This window comes from Orcinus orca, chromosome X (assembly GCF_937001465.1).
Source record: "Orcinus orca chromosome X, mOrcOrc1.1, whole genome shotgun sequence".
Taxonomy (NCBI): domain Eukaryota; kingdom Metazoa; phylum Chordata; class Mammalia; order Artiodactyla; family Delphinidae; genus Orcinus; species Orcinus orca.
In genome coordinates, this window is record NC_064580.1 from 97039854 (window position 1) to 97055596 (window position 15743).

Below are 15743 nucleotides of genomic sequence, written 5' to 3' on the forward strand. Positions count from 1 at the left end.
GGGCAGGTCTTTCCCACTCACCAGCAAGCAGATGCAGAGTGGTGAAGTGCTAGCAGTTTTCAGCTTGAAACTCCCAGCTCAGTGCCCTTTCCGGACTCCCATGTACCGAGGCTTTTTTTTACACTTCTTGACTCTGATTATCTACCTTCTTAAGGGATTTTCTGTAGTGTGTGTGTGTGTGTGTGTGTGTGTGATATTTGGGGGGTTGCATGGAGTAGTAGCAGGTGGGGAAGGAGGTTCCCGCCCCCCCACAATGCTTCTCTCGGCAGGTTTCCCCCAAGAAAGAGCAGCTGAGTCCTTGCATCTTGTGGCAGCTGGTGTGCCCAGCACTGAGCCCGTCGGAGCTGAAGGCAGCCCGGCCCCTTCTCATGGGCAGCACCCACCTGTGCTGAGGTCCTGCAGCGGTGGCTGTGTGAGGTGAGTAATGGATTCCAGGGCAGGGAGTTAGGGCTCTCCAAATCCAGGTAAATGCCACCTTTCCACCAGAGCTCCCTATGTCAAAGGCCCTGCCTGGGCCTCACCAGCCAGGCCTCGGGGCACAGCCCATACTTTCTGGGGGACTGTGCAGCGGCGCTCGGTCTCTTGGTTCCCCCATCTCTAATATGGGATTGACAACCTTGACCTACATCCTGGAGTGAGCAGGAGAAACAACCTACCAGTCATTGCCAAGTCCTCTGCAAATGTCAAGCTCCATCTAAGAGCTTTCGTGTAACACAGACATGCTTCCCGTCAAGCTGTCATTTCCTTTCCTCTTGCTTTCCTGATATTGAAGTGGCATTTCAGCCACATGCCCCAAATTCACCAATTGGTTCCTGTAATTTCTACTGCCCCATAACCTTAACTTTACCTTCCTATTCAAAGTGTACCCCCATCCCATCCATCCCAGCTTCTGGGCCTGGCAGGCTTAACTTAAACCTTCCAGAACATTCCCTCTGTCTTACCACCCAACCAGGGAGCATTTCCTCCCCCAGCTCTCCAACGACGCCCGAGTCTGTAGCATGTAGCGTAGCCCTTGTTTCTCTGCTGCCTTAACTAATTCTTGCATGATTTCTGGAGTCTTCATCTTGGCAGGTAAACTGGACTGTGTAAGGTCTTCAGGAGTAGGGACCAGATTTCACAGGTCTCTAGTCTCTCTCAAGTGTCTGGCAGTTCCCTAACAGCTTTCCCATTGGGGCCTCTCTCTCTTCCTGTCCATTCCTTTCGGGTTTCTTGGCCTGCCTCTCTGATCTCTTTTCCTGTCTCTTTTCCTCTCGGGCAGCCATGATAGCTTCCTCTGTTGTCGTCTCTGTCTGGCCTTCTGTGGCTATATGCTGCTGTCCAGCTATCTGTATCTTACCGTCCCTCTGTCTCCCTGTCTGGTCTTCTGTCTTTTTGTCAGTTGCTGAGACATCTCTCATATTGCCCAAGTCAAAACCAAACAACCAAAATTTTAAAAAAGACCCAACAAGAAAAAGAGACCTAAACAAAAAACAAACAAGGAATATACAATGCAGTTTCCTTTCACACTGAGCCTGTCCTGGGCCTACAGGACAAAGGAAAACTGCGGCTCAGTGGCAGGTGCTTCTGTGATGCCATCTCATGGAGGGGAAGCTCCAGAGTTTTGGCCGTGAAATTGAAGGTATGAAATTACAGCCTTGCCGATATTGATGCATTCAGCTTTCCAGAGATGCTCTGGCAGGGGATCCTCTATAGAGCTTGAGCAACAGAAGGTAACTAAAACTGGCTAAAATAAGCAAGCCCCTGGGTCTCTCCTGGGTGTTCCATGACAGCCACAATAATAACTTGTATTTATTGTCTACTGTTGCCAGCACTGTGCTAGGCATTTTACTTGCATGAGACCGTTTGATCCTACAGTAACTCTGCAAGGTAGAAATTTTTTTCTGATCGTTGCTGTTTTTGTTTCTGATTATAAAAGTGATACTAGTTCGAGGTAGGTATTTTTATCATCCCTGTTTTACCCATGAGGAGATGGAGGTTGAGAGGGGCTAAGGTGCTTGCGTGTAACTGGACACATGTAGTGACTTTGGGAGGAAAGACACTTCTGGAGGGTTTCTCAGCATCCCAGATAATTTTGGTACCCTCCGGCGCTCACACACACACTCTCTCACAAGCACATACTCATACCCTTGTACGTTCACACGATCATATTTACCTCCTTGACTCACACTCACTGTTCACACTGGACACATTCATAGTGATGATCACTCTTACCCCCTCGCCCTCACACACCATCATATTTCTGAACACACTATATACAGATACATTCATACTGACATACACTGATACACAGTCACGTCTCTATATTCACAGTTCCGTACTGACACACGCCCACACTTATCATACACCCACCCTCACGTTCTCACACACTCTTTACGTTCCTTCTTATGTTCTCACACTCTCCCAGTCATACCTACACACTCACTTCCACTCAGATGATGCAGTCACCCTTAACGCTCCCTCAAATTCCTACACAATTACACACACTCCGTACACAGACATAGGTTGACTTTCCCCTGCCTGTTTCTCACATGGTCATACACACGCTCAATTTCATACACTCCAACACATTTGCACTGACACCACTATTTCCTCCTCACAGTTACATGTTTACACAGCTCGTAAGTCACGAACACACACGTGTGCCTACATGTTCATATGTTCACATTTATACATGCTCACACCATAAACACAATCTCACCCATTTAAACTCTTCTATCTTTGTACACTCCGAATTACACCCTTCCACTCATATATTCAGCACTGATACAGTCACTCTAACCGTGTCACATTCACACGTAATCACGCTTACCCATGGCAACACTCATTTTGACACAGATTCACAATAGTACTAGTAATGACCCATGCTGTCACGTACACACCCATGTAATACTTTCCCAAACTCTTACACATACCCCCGCACTGATACTATCACATTCACACACTTTCTCACTTCACACACACACGCACACACACATTGTAACACACCCAATTACAGGCAGTAGTTCGTAGTCACAGCTGTCACTTTTTTTCCCCCCTATTTGCCACTAGTTCTCTTCTCACCTCTGGCTAAAAGGAAGAGTGTTGCTCTCAGCCAGGTGCCAGTGGGACTGGATCTTTCTAGCAGAAAGGAGTGAGATTTATGTCTAGGATTAAAAGTAGCTGCTCAAACCCTCAGGTCAAGTTTTACATCCTTTCACCATAGTTTCCTTTTGCAGAAATCACCTCTAATAGGCAGAACCTTAGCCACTCCTTTCCAGAGAGGTTAGGGTTTCAACGGTTTGTTTATCTTTTGGAAGTTTATGGCTTAACTTGCCACCTCATTTCTCTCCCAAGGGCAGGGGGAGGTGAAGCATGCGTTTCTTTATGCACTCATAATGGTTTCCTATGTGAAAGTGTGTCTTTGGTTTAATGTTTATGATCTGGAATTGCCTGCTGATTAGACACGTGGAAAGGGCAGTCCTACTTCCAGCAGGTACCTCTCATCCAGCCAGGTCTGCCCTTCCCCTGTTAACCCTGGACCATGGTATTCAAGAAAGAAAGAGAAAGAAAAGGCCAATGAGCTAGCTGGATGATAAAACATATTCCTATTGTGAGTGTGCACGAGCACATATAGACCCCACTGGAATTTCAACAGCTGTTACTAACAAGTTAACAGAGGAGATCTCTCAGTAGGCGTGGGTAAAGACAAGCTGAAGAAACTTCCTTGCACTCCAGACAGACTGTAGATTTCCCTGCAGAGGGTGAAAAAAAAAAACCCAGGAGTGAACCAATAGATCAGGAGCCTGGTGCCAGGGCCATGTGCCACCCTAGGCCACAAGAGCACCTTGTAGGAGTCTCCGTAGTCCATGGCTGCCCCTGCTGGAGTCTCCCTGGAGTAAAAACACTTCAAAATATAACCAAGCCGCCATTGGACATGGGTTCCAGCACACCATGGGGAAGAGCCTATACTCTGGGATACCACTTCTCCAGCCCACCCCATGTACACCCATCATTAGATCGAGAACTTCTTTGATAGCTGAGACCACACCACCTTACTTAGCTTGGATGCTCAGTGCCTAACACAACGCCGGGCCCAGGGCAGCTACTTGAGAAACTCGATTAAGAAACTAAACGGGGTGGGTGGGCAGCAACATGTGGTCAGGACAGATCCAGTGCCTCTCTCCCTCAATTCCAGGATTCCAATGGCATTACCAGCTCACATTGAGGACCTTCTGTGGGCCACACATAGTACAAGGCCCAGAGGGAAATTCAAATGGGCAAGAGGCACAAACTCTGCCCCTGAGGTAATTTCATTTGAATGGGAAAGATGAATCACCATGAAACCATAGTACAAGGCAGCAGTCTTGAAGTTGGGGGTCAGCGGAATCCTCATCATGTCATTCCGTGGTCTTCAGGCTCCAAAAGGCCTTGAGGGCCCATGAGTGGTTGGAAACAGCAGTCAGGATTTAGGGAGGACACTTCCCAAAGCCAACTGCCTCATAGACATCTTGCTTAGCACAGGAAAGATGGCTCATCTTTCTAGAAGATTGTGTAACAAAGTGCTTTGTCACTGGGCATCAGGCAGAGGAATAAAAGTGAGCTTTTAGACCTTAATGGAAATATTGTACTTAATTAAGATTTAGCCACCACTTCCACCAGGAGACAGCTTTAGGGAAATAGCTCGGCAAATTTACATTTGATCATTTCTGCCGATAAGCTGAGACTCACCGAAAGCAATTTATAAAACTGACAGTACTGGCTGAATTTTAGGAGGGACAAAATGCACCTCCCTGAATTCACTTGAATACAATGAGGAGCGCTAAGTAAGGAGACCCACCCCTTGCATGTATATGGTATTTTATACTTCTCAAAATACTTAATAACCCCGTCATCTGTTATGATAGAAGCATTAGGAGCACCAACTCTGGAATCAGCTGGACCAGCATTTGAATCCCAATCTGGCCACTTCCTAGCCATGTAACCTTGTTTGAGTCAATTACTTATCCTCAAGTCTCAGTTTTCTCATCTGTAAAATGGGCACGACGCTAATACCTCATTGAGTTGTTATGGGGATGAATTGAGATACTGTATGAAAGCGTTTAGCACTATGTCTGGACTATAGTCAGTGCTCAACAAAAATGGTAGATCTTATTATTATCCTTACCACAGCCCTTGGAAGGAGGTGCTCTCAAAGGGGCAGAACCCTGAGGTAACGGAGAAACAGTATGGTTCCTTGCTGCCAAAGACCCGATTTTCACAGGACTGGTTGCGTGCTTTCCTTTAAGTCTTTATTTCTGCTTAACCAGGGGCTAGGGGTCAATGCTCATTTCCACTTAAGAAGATGAGTGAAAAATAAAATGAACCCATGCGAGTTTCCTCATTTCCTGTGTCATTTTCAGACATGCTTATTTGACCACTGTAGCAATGTTTCATGTTCATTTCAATGTTCCCTCTAGTCCTACAGCTTTTCCCTTGAAATCCTGAGGCCCTCGGTAATGTCACCTTCATATGCTGGCACAGAAACCTGGGAGAGGAGGAATGGAAAAGACTTCTGATGCTGGTGGAGCCAGAGGTCTGGTCTCTAACCACAGGCACTCCTCTGCCCTTGATTCTCATGCTGAAATCTCTGTGTCCTGGGCAGGGGGTCTGCTCATTTCCAGGCTTTGGTCCCAGACAGCAGAGTGGAGGCACGGTTCACTCACTTCAGAGCCCTAAGAGCATTTGTGTCCATGCAAAAGCTGTGAGTAACTGAGAACTCAGCATATCACATAAAACTGTAATGTGATTGAGGAAGCATAAATAAGAGCATGGGCTTTGGAGTCACACAGACATGGGATTGTATAGTTTTGTTTTTCTTTTCCATTATGGTTTATTACAGGATATTGAATATAGTCCCCTGTGCTATACAATAGGACCTTGTTGTTTATCCATTCTGTATATAATAGTTTGCATCTGCTAATCCCAACCTCTCAGTCCTCACTCCCGCCCCCTCCCCCGGCAACTACAAGTCTGTTCTCTAGGTCTGTGAGTCTGTTTCCGTTTGGTGGATAGGTTCATTTCTGTCATATTTTATTAGTAGATTCTACATATAAGAGGTATCATATGGTATTTGTCTTTGAGATTGTCTAGTCTTACTCTGTGACCTTGGCGAGTGAACTGATGTCTCTGAATGTCAGTTTCACCTGTAAAATGGAAATAATAATACAAGTGGTTTTGCAAGTTACGTGAACTTGTACATGAGTAACTTTTAGCAGAGTGCCTGGAACATAATCAAATCTCAATGAATGGTGGTGATTTTTTTTATGGCCTGTGAAGTCTGTGGCAGTAATTGTAAACACCTTCTGTGGGGTAAAAAGTCTTAAATTACTTCAAAGCATTTCCCACATGTGGATCATTTGATCCTCACAACCTCTTGGTGAGGTAGTCACCTTTTGCATGTGAGGAAATAGATTCAGAGCGACCAAGGGATGTACTCAAGGTCATGAAGCTCATTAGCGGTGCTGGGCTGAGAAGGTACTAGTCTAGGCAGAATATTTGCATCTTTGTTGGGCAAAGTCTTTGGGGCGACACTTGGCGAATATGAGCTGTTTGAACTGAGCATGATCCTTCCTGTGAAAAGATGTCTAAATGCTACTAGCTACAGTTTAGCTGCTCGCCAGACCACACGGTGTTTCTCTCTGTGTCTTGTGTGATGCCCAACATGTTGCAAAAGTGCAATAAATGTGACATCATAAGAGTACCCTTTGCAACAAGGCTGAGTGATATATGGCCACGGTGGTACCGTTTACCACCAAAAGGAAAATCTCTCTTGAGGCCTGCCGTGTGGTTTTGTTCATGCTGCTCAAGGAGTACCAAATGTCCAGAGCCTGGAGATTCTTGAAACATTCTGAAACACATCAGCAGACCTCTGGTTCCACTTGGCCATTTCTCTTCTGACCTGAAAATGACAAGGCGTCAATTTTAGTGAACTCTAGGGAAAGGATGGGAGGACAAAAAGATAAGAACATTTTTGACCTCTCTGTGACATTTGCCTCATAGCCATATTCATCTTGAAATACATTTCTCTTGGTTTCCATGATGTCATAGAGCCAGTTCCTCTACTTGAAGCATATTTCTCGAGGATCCCTGGGTCCTCTTCCAGCCCCAAAATGTTGGTGTTCCCCCGAGGTCTTTCCTCCTCTCTCATTCTATACTCTTCCTGCGCAATTGCACCTACTCACACGCTGATGGTCTCCAAATTAATATTTTCAGCCCACGTGTCCTGCTCTCCACTGAACCGTTCCATAATGCCAAATACACGTGTTAGAACTGCTGCTACGTTTATATTTGTCTTAATTTTGCTTTCTCTATCGAGAGGAATAGATATAGCTAGGGAGAGATTTTTTTCCCACCACATGTGAATTGATGTTTCCTTCAGCTTTTTATTATTTGCTATGTAATAAAGACAGGGTGCTTAGATATTTGTTTTGCTTCCTACTAGATATTCCTAGTTTAATTTTTACCGAGATCTCCATTGTGTCACTGCGTTTGTTCTCTCTTCTTTGTATATGGACTTATACAGAAGTTACGTATTCGAGGACCATTTGCAGATATTTAGTCTTTGTAGAATGTTTATGTTTGTTGGTAGAGTCTTTAGAAAAATTTAGAAAAATTTTCTATAAAACTGATAAGGGCTGTCCTATTGGCCAAAACCAGAATAACGTGTTCTTATTCTCTTGGGAATATGATTATTACTGGTGGTCCAGTGGCTGCTCATTTAAGGGGCCTCCCGCATAATCATATTTGTTATCAGCTACCAACTTCATTAGCTTTTTTTTTTTTAACATCTTTATTGGGGTATAATTGCTTTACAATGGTGTGTTAGTTTCTGCTTTATAACAAAGTGAATCAGTTATACATATGTTCCCATATGTCTTCCCTCTCGCGTCTCCCTCCCTCCCACCCTCCCTATCCCACCCCTCCAGGCTGTCACAAAGCACCGAGCCAATATCCCTGTGCCATGCGGCTGCTTCCCACTAGCTGTCTACCTTACGTTTGTTAGTGTGTATATGTCCATGCCTCTCTCTCGCCCTGTCACAGCTCACCCTTCCCCCTCCCCATATCCTCAAGTCCGTTCTCCAGTAGGTCTGTGTCTTTATTCCTGTCTTACCCCTAGGTTCTTCATGACATTTTTTTTCTTAAATTCCATATATATGTGTTAGCATACGGTATTTGTCTTTTTCTTTCTGACTTACTTCACTCTATGACAGACTCTAGGTCTATCCACCTCATTACAAATAGCTCAATTTCGTTTCTTTTTATGGCTGAGTAATACTCCATTGTATATATGTGCCACATCTTCTTTATCCATTCATCCGATGATGGGCACTTAGGTTGTTTCCATCTCCGGGCTATTGTAAATAGAGCTGCAGTGAACATTTTGGTACATGACTCTTTTTGAATTGTGGTTTTCTCAGGGTATATGCCCAGTAGTGGGATTGCTGGGTCATATGGTAGTTCTATTTGTAGTTTTTTAAGGAACCTCTATACTGTCCTCCATAGTGGCTGTACCAATTCACATTCCCACCAGCAGTGCAAGAGGGTTCCCTTTTCTCCACACCCTCTCCAGCATTTATTGTTTCTAGGTTTTTTGATGATGGCCATTCTGACCGGTGTGAGATGATATCTCATCTCCCGCATAATCATACTTGTTATCAGCATACCAACTTCATTAGCTTTTTTTTATTAATCACCATTCTAAGCTAGTTGTTTACTCTCGTTTCCAAAAAGACCAGAAACTGAGGCACGGTTCTGTCTGGAATCCCGAACAAAAACTAAAGGCTACACTAGGGATGTAATGTACAGCATGGTGACTGTAGTTAATAATACTGTTTTGTATACTTGAAATTTGCTAAGAGAGTGGATCTTAAGTGTTTTCAACATATCAAAAAGCAAAACAAAGCAAAACAGTGATGGATGTATTAATTAACGTGATTGTATTTCACGTTCCACAATTGTATGTTAATGGTATATGTATACTATTTCACATTGTATACATATACCAAACCATTAATCACACTGTATACCTTAAATATGTACATTTTACATTTGTCAGTTATCCTTCAGTAAAGCTGGAAAAACCCCTAAAGGATAAAAAAAAAAATCAGTCCTCCCACATTCCTCTGGGCCTCTTGGGATAGAAATATATTTCTACCCAGATTTCCATGTGGGGTGCTGAGACCCGTTAATCATACCAGGTCTAGCATCCCTGCCATATTTGGCCAATGTCCAAAATAGAGACCCCTCTTGAAACCTCTCTTTTCCTGTCTTTCTATTCCCATACTGCCTGTGCTTCCTCTCCCGTGGCTCGTTTTCTGAGAGTTGTCTCTTTTCAGAATTATTCCTATGTTTCTACCTGGAACATCCCACTCCATGGGAAAAAAATTCCCCAAGTCTTCTTCAACCTGCTGTATCTGCTACACTGTCACCCGAATACTAGTTCTGAAATGCAAAGCTAATCATGCCATTCCACTGTTTGAGATCTCTTTATCTAGACAGGAAGAGTCCAAACCCCAAAGAAAGGCATACGAGATCCTTCTTAATTTGATCTCCACTGGTCTTATTTTTCGCATCCCTCTTCTTTGCTCCGGTCACACCAAGTTACCTGTAGTTTCTCTAATACACTACGTTGTCTCTACTCTCCTCTCGGCCTTAGCACATGTTGTTCCTTGTGCCTGAAACGTGACCTCCCCGTGGTTTGGTTATTTGTTCTTCCTAATTCAGCTCCAGTGTACTTCCTCTGTGAAGCATCCTTCTTCAGGCTGCTGGGAGCCCCTCTCTTGCCCTTCAGTAGCAAACTGTTGTCATCTTTGGCCTGAGTTGTCATGGCCAACACCCATTATACTTTGTCTCCTTGAGGGTGGGGACTGTAACTTGTTCATCTCTTGCCCTAGACCCTGGTGAGTTCCTCCTTACCCTTCAATACCTTGCTCAAGTGTAATGCCCTCTGATGCCTCTGGGGAGTATTAGCTACCCTTCCTACACTGGCCTTCCAAAGCATCCCCTGCCTTCCTGGGCACATACTAGACACCGTGTAAATGCTGAATGAAAGATTGAATTTATTTATGAAGATTCAGTGATTATCTGAAGATCACAGAACAATCCAGGAGTGGGGCTAGAAGTAGCCATTCTTCTTTGGTTGGAGACAATTCTTTTGGGTTTATAAAAAGACCTAACCAGAAATCAACTCCAAAAATTAAAATTGCAGAGCAAGATGCGACTTAGTTCTTAAATGTAGCATGAAAGGAAGTAGTTTCTTTTTCCAAGTGTTATGTTCTTAATACATTTCCCCAAAAGAAGTCTGTTCTGCCCATATATGACTTCAGTTCTGGAAAACGCTTTGTGTCACCCTTACTGATCCCTTCCATAGTTCACCAGAAGCCAGTGTTCTGGCCTTTGAAAGTCTCATACGTGTTACTTTCTTCCAGAGGTTTAAGATCTGTTCTTTTTCTTACATAGCACCAGCGTCACTTAGTTCAGCAGAAACAGAGGCCTAAGGCTAAGAAATGTAATCTAGCATGCTTGGAGTATTTGTTTGCTGGAATATACTGTTGAATAATGTATTACACCAACCTAGTGCTTTCCTACTCATCCTTCAATGCCCTGCTGAAGTACTATATCTCTGATCTCTTTGAGAACCTCAGTTACCTTTCTGCTGTGTCCTTCCAAAGCATTCTGTGCCCACCTGGGTGCATCCGTTGTATTCCCTATTGTATGTATGCCTGTCTGCCATCCTCATTTAACTGTGAGCTCTTTGAAGACAGGGACTGGCCTTCATTCACCTCTCTTTGTATACCCTCTGTACCTGACACAGTACCTGGTACATACGAATGTTGGTGGCATGGAGATGAAAGGCAGGACAGTGATGTTCTTTGGAACATCCACATCAAACACTTTCCTTATATGGGGAGGAATGATTATTGGCACTGATTTCTCATCCAATAGGATAGCAGTCAATGAAGGAGAGTCTTCCCTTCTTCAGTCCCTCTTTTTGTAGCACCCTTCAATTTGTAATACACGTGCCCTGGTTCTGTAGTTATATTTTTATCTGTATATTTAATATACATTTTATATACAGTATGCAGCCAGAGATGAAACCCACTGCTCAAGTCTATAATGTCCCTCAGAGCTGGGCGTTTATTTATCTCTTTACTCGCAGCACCTTACCGTTAAAGGGGAGTAGGTCTCTGCTTTGGTCTTAGGATTCTTTGAAATGAAAGTCAGCCAACAATCCACAAGAAGAAGGCATGTAACTGGTTTCTTTTCCTATAAAAAGCAATGTTAGGCTGACCTAAGATCTTCTCTTTTCCTCTCTTTATACAGCTGTGCATAAAGACCGTCATATAGACCCTCATTATAGACCCTCATAGTTAAGCTGGCCAGAAGAGTGTAGGGCATGTCTAAGAGACCTGCAGAAGGCCACCAAACCTGCTGGTGGTTGGCTGCCATGATTGTGAGCACAGGGAATGTATTGGGCTCAATCTTTTTTTTTTTTTTTTTTTTGCCACACTGCACGGCTCGTAGGATCTTAGTTCCCTGACCAGGGATTGAACCCCGGGCCCACTGCAGTGAGAGCACAGAGTCTTAACCACTGGACCACCAGGGAATTACCCTAGGCTCAATCTTAAAGGAGAACGAACACTCTGAGATGACCATTGCTTGATACAGAATTATAATGGAGTTATATATATTTATTATAAACACCCCACTTTCCTTCCCTTTTTCTTCCCCCAAATGTTTGTCAAGATATGTTCTAGGCCACAGTTCCACCTCCACAGGAGTCATTGGGAACTCAGGCCTGCTGACTCGCGTTCCTTGCAACAAACCCTACTTCTGCTTTATCTGCAATTTTCCTACCGGGCTATCACGTCCTTCCTTTGAAGTGAGGGCTGGGCCCTGTGCTCTCAGCCTGGAGGCTTCTCCAGGCTCCAGAAAGACTTAGGTACCTGGCAGCCTTCTCTTTGTGTGTGCGGGTGAGCACTGGGGCAGCATAGCTGATCGAGTGCTGGAGGAGGGATCTGCTGCATGTCATGAGCCACAGCTTATAGAAGTGGACAGTGGCAGCTGAGTAACGGGCAGCAAGGAGAATGACTCACTCGGTGGATCTGACAGCTCGTAAGTGAAGAACTTACCTGGTACGGGAAAGCCATAGGGAAGCCAGCATGCTCGATTGTGAGGTCATCCTTCGGGCTTCTGGTTTCTAGAGGCATTTCATTGGGTGGATTACGATCTTTTCTTAGACCCATGGACAGTCTTTTTTTAAGACAAAAATAATCCTCTTTGGCGGCAGTAAGAGGTGGGGGTAGGAGATGGGGAATTCCTGCAGCTAAGGCTATGGCCAGCTGGATGTTTATCCCCTACCATTTGTGAAGTGGGATAGATGGAAATTGGGCCTGGTCACGTCCCGTTCTTCCTTCAGCATTTGAGGGAAGCCCTTTGTTTTTAATAAATAGTATTTCCTCATCCTTAACCGTAGCCCCCAAATAAGATGCTGAGACACATGCTCAGCTCTTTTGTAAACTTAGGTTAAGGGGCAAAAGCTTGAAGAAGAGTTGCTGCATTTTGCACCAGCTCAAATTCTTTGACCTCCAGTTCTGGCAGGATGTCTTTTTTTTGCGGGGAGCGGGTAGCATATGAGTTTTGCTAAAATGATCTAAATTCCTAGTTTAGAAATATGTAATGCTAAGATCTCAATTGACCCCATGTAACTCTTCTCTTAATATTCAATGGGCACCTTCCCTATAGAGGCCGATTTGGGTGTAGAACATTGAGAATAGAGCAAGTTCCTAGGACGATAAGCCATAAGGCGCATGTTCGAAAACGATGTCCAGACATCTCTCTGGTATACAAAAAGCCCTAGCAACTTTGGGAATTGAATTTTTAGGCTTGAGTTTGAGGGAATTTGTGGCTCTTTTGCCGGAGTGGATCAGGGAAGGGTATAATTATCACCCATGCATAGTAACAGCGAGCAGCTAGAACCCCAGAGACTCGAGATGTTGGTTTACCATATCCTGTTCACTTGGGCTGCTAGTCTGCATCTAATTTTTTCCATCTGACTGCTTCCAAGGATACTACATTCTCTTTTGAGAACTAGGAAATGTTCTATTACTAGGTTTTGCTTCCCTTTTCTTTTTTCCACACGTTTATTTGAGGCATCTTTTATTTTCTTTAACGCTTACAAAAATTTCTACCTCTGTTCTTTATGCATCTTATTTTCTCTTCTTAGAAGCATCAGTGTTGGAAATGAAAAGCTGAAACCTGTGATAATGCATCAGTTTACAAATACAAACACAGGTCAGGTGATTATTCGCATTTTCCTGGCATTAGCTCACGCAGCATACACAATACATTTAGAAGCTTAAGAAGTCGTTCGAATAGGAACTATTTGCCCCCTATAATATATGCAGTGTATGAGGTCTGGAGGCTGGGGTATACCTATCGATTACCTTATTTGCAACCTATTATTGAAATTTGCAACTATAATATGCTGGCTTATTGGATTTCATTACTGTGAAGTTCCTGCTACAAACAGTGGAAGCCACTCATAACAGAGAACAGGACTACAGCGGAACCGACCTCATTTGCTCGCGTGTGTGAGAGAGAGCATGAACGTATTCTGTGTGACCATGCCTTGTATGTGTGTCAGTAGTGAGCTATCTCTTGCAGGATCTAAGATTGAAATGAGGCGGCTGTAAAAAGAGCTAGTGCCTCCCTTACTTGTCCGGCTGCTTTTGCAAATCTGCCTAACAAGTAGCTCAGCAACTCCTGATCAAATGATCTTTGAAATGGCTTCCCTCCATTACACGCTGTAATGGTATCTCCCAGGCCAGGCTTTCTGAAACAGCACACCCCTGTCTCTGATAGCAGAGTTCCCTTGGTGAGTGCCCCAGAACAGACAAGCCCCAAAACAAGGCCATCTAAGAATTGGTCCTACCGGCCAACGAATCCTCTTGGAGTTCTGTCAGTAAATCTCCTAGCCTTGGGTCTTTGGATGAGACAAGCAGTTGAAATCGGTAAGTACCAGCCTGAAGTGGGTTGAAATGAACAAGCTAGAACTGTCATATGAATATTCGGGGAGGGTGAAAGTGCACATGTGAAGAGAGAGAATGTGTGTGTGTTTGTGGGTTTACTTGGATCCATATTGTAATGGTGTCATGGGAGGGGAATTGAGGAGAGTTCGAGATTCTGGTCTCAGTTCTTTCAATTATTTTGTGACCCTGGGGAAGTCGCTTAACCTCTATGCCTTGTTAATTCCTCACATGGAAGATGGGGATGGTGCTCCCTTCTTCACATGTTGGTGTCCGGCTCAGATAAGAGCAAGAGCTCAAATAAGCTCCTGGACATTATGAAGTCATATAGTAAAAAATGAGGTGTCGGTAATCCGAGGGTAGCTGGCGTCTACGTGATGCCCAATTGCTTGGCAGTTAGACTAGTGCCAAAATTTCCAAATGCCTTCTTAGCTCAGACCTGCTTGGAGTAGGCATATAGGCTTATTCAACACCATGAAAAACTTACTCAGAGCTTCAACAAAGGCATAGAACTTACAGAGTTCCATTTCATTCCCTCACATGTGTATTTAATGCCTCCTGGGAACAAGGCACTGTACTAGGCAGTTTGAAAGCATTATAGTTATGACTGAGGGGTTCTTACCCTCAAGGAGCTTATGATCTAGTGAGGGGAATGACATGTTTCATGACTGTGTGCAATTTGAGACAAGATGGTGGCAATGCTAAGTTGGGCCCATCTGGCTGACTATTGTTAGGGGTCGGGCTCTCGTCCACCTTGTCTGGGAATGGGAGTGTGGGTTTAGGGCTGCTGAGGGACCCAGACCTGGCTCATTCTCCTCCCTATAAAATGAGCCCTTTCTCTCTTCTTTGGCATCTTAGCATATTATGGGAAATAATGTCTGAAAAGTTGCTAGAAATCTTCAGATACAAGTTGCTGTAAAAACGTAAAGCAAGGTATAAACATTCTTTCAAATGATAATACATTGTCCCCTTTGTAGAAGGCTAGATGATTTGTTTCTTTTTTTCTTTTTTTTTTTTTTTGGCAATTGAAAACAGTTCACTACATCTTCTTACACTGTCAGTCATAAGTGTCTGGCTGGTTGGTTCAGTTGCTAAGAATGTGTCCAAGATAAAGTGGGTTTAGTATCAGCATAGGATAGTTAGCAAAGCATCATTTGTTTCCCCATCACAGTTTATCCCAGGAAGCTCAGCTAGCCATCTTGAAAATGTCTGCTTCTGTTTACAAGGAAGCCCAAGAAAGAGCCAGCAAGTAACTCTTGGATCCTTTTTCCCACCACCAAAGTATAATTCAGTGTATACGTCATTCTTATAGTAAAAGCAGTAACCTCATCGTGAAATACGAAGAACAGTCCAGTGTTGATATCATTGTCTAAGGAGACATTGGCTGACTTTAAATCTATGTTTACTTAATACCTCCAAGTCTGGAAGCTGTCATTTAAAGTTCACTCTTTCTTGAGCTATAGAGCTAATTCTTGTTAAAAAGATTTACCCAATTCTAGAAATTTGAAACGCTCTCATGTTCTGTTAATGTCTAAACATAGTGAGAGTTCTTTGACCTGTTTACTACATTTTTGAGATCCTAAAATCAGTCTTATTTCATGTGTGCTCTTGTCAGTTTAGCTGTCATCTCATCAGCTCTAGGTGTCTTGCAGCCAACCCTGTTCTTTATGTAGGTATCTCAGAAACATTAGGAAGTTC

The 15743-nt window shown here is 43.8% G+C and overlaps 1 protein-coding gene across 7 annotated transcripts in view; it reads left to right on the forward strand.

Annotated features, from left to right (window-relative positions):
• PAK3 (p21 (RAC1) activated kinase 3) overlaps positions 1–15743 on the forward strand; it is a 284313-nt gene that overhangs the window by 167870 nt on the left and 100700 nt on the right. For 4 of the 7 annotated variants that reach the window (XM_033408812.2, XM_033408813.2, XM_049705240.1 and 1 more), the window contains one exon: positions 270–417. The exons of the other annotated variants lie outside the window; for them this stretch is intronic. The gene's annotated coding sequence lies outside the window, so the exon portion shown is untranslated. The remainder of the gene's footprint in view (positions 1–269; positions 418–15743) is intronic. 7 annotated transcript variants of the gene reach the window in all.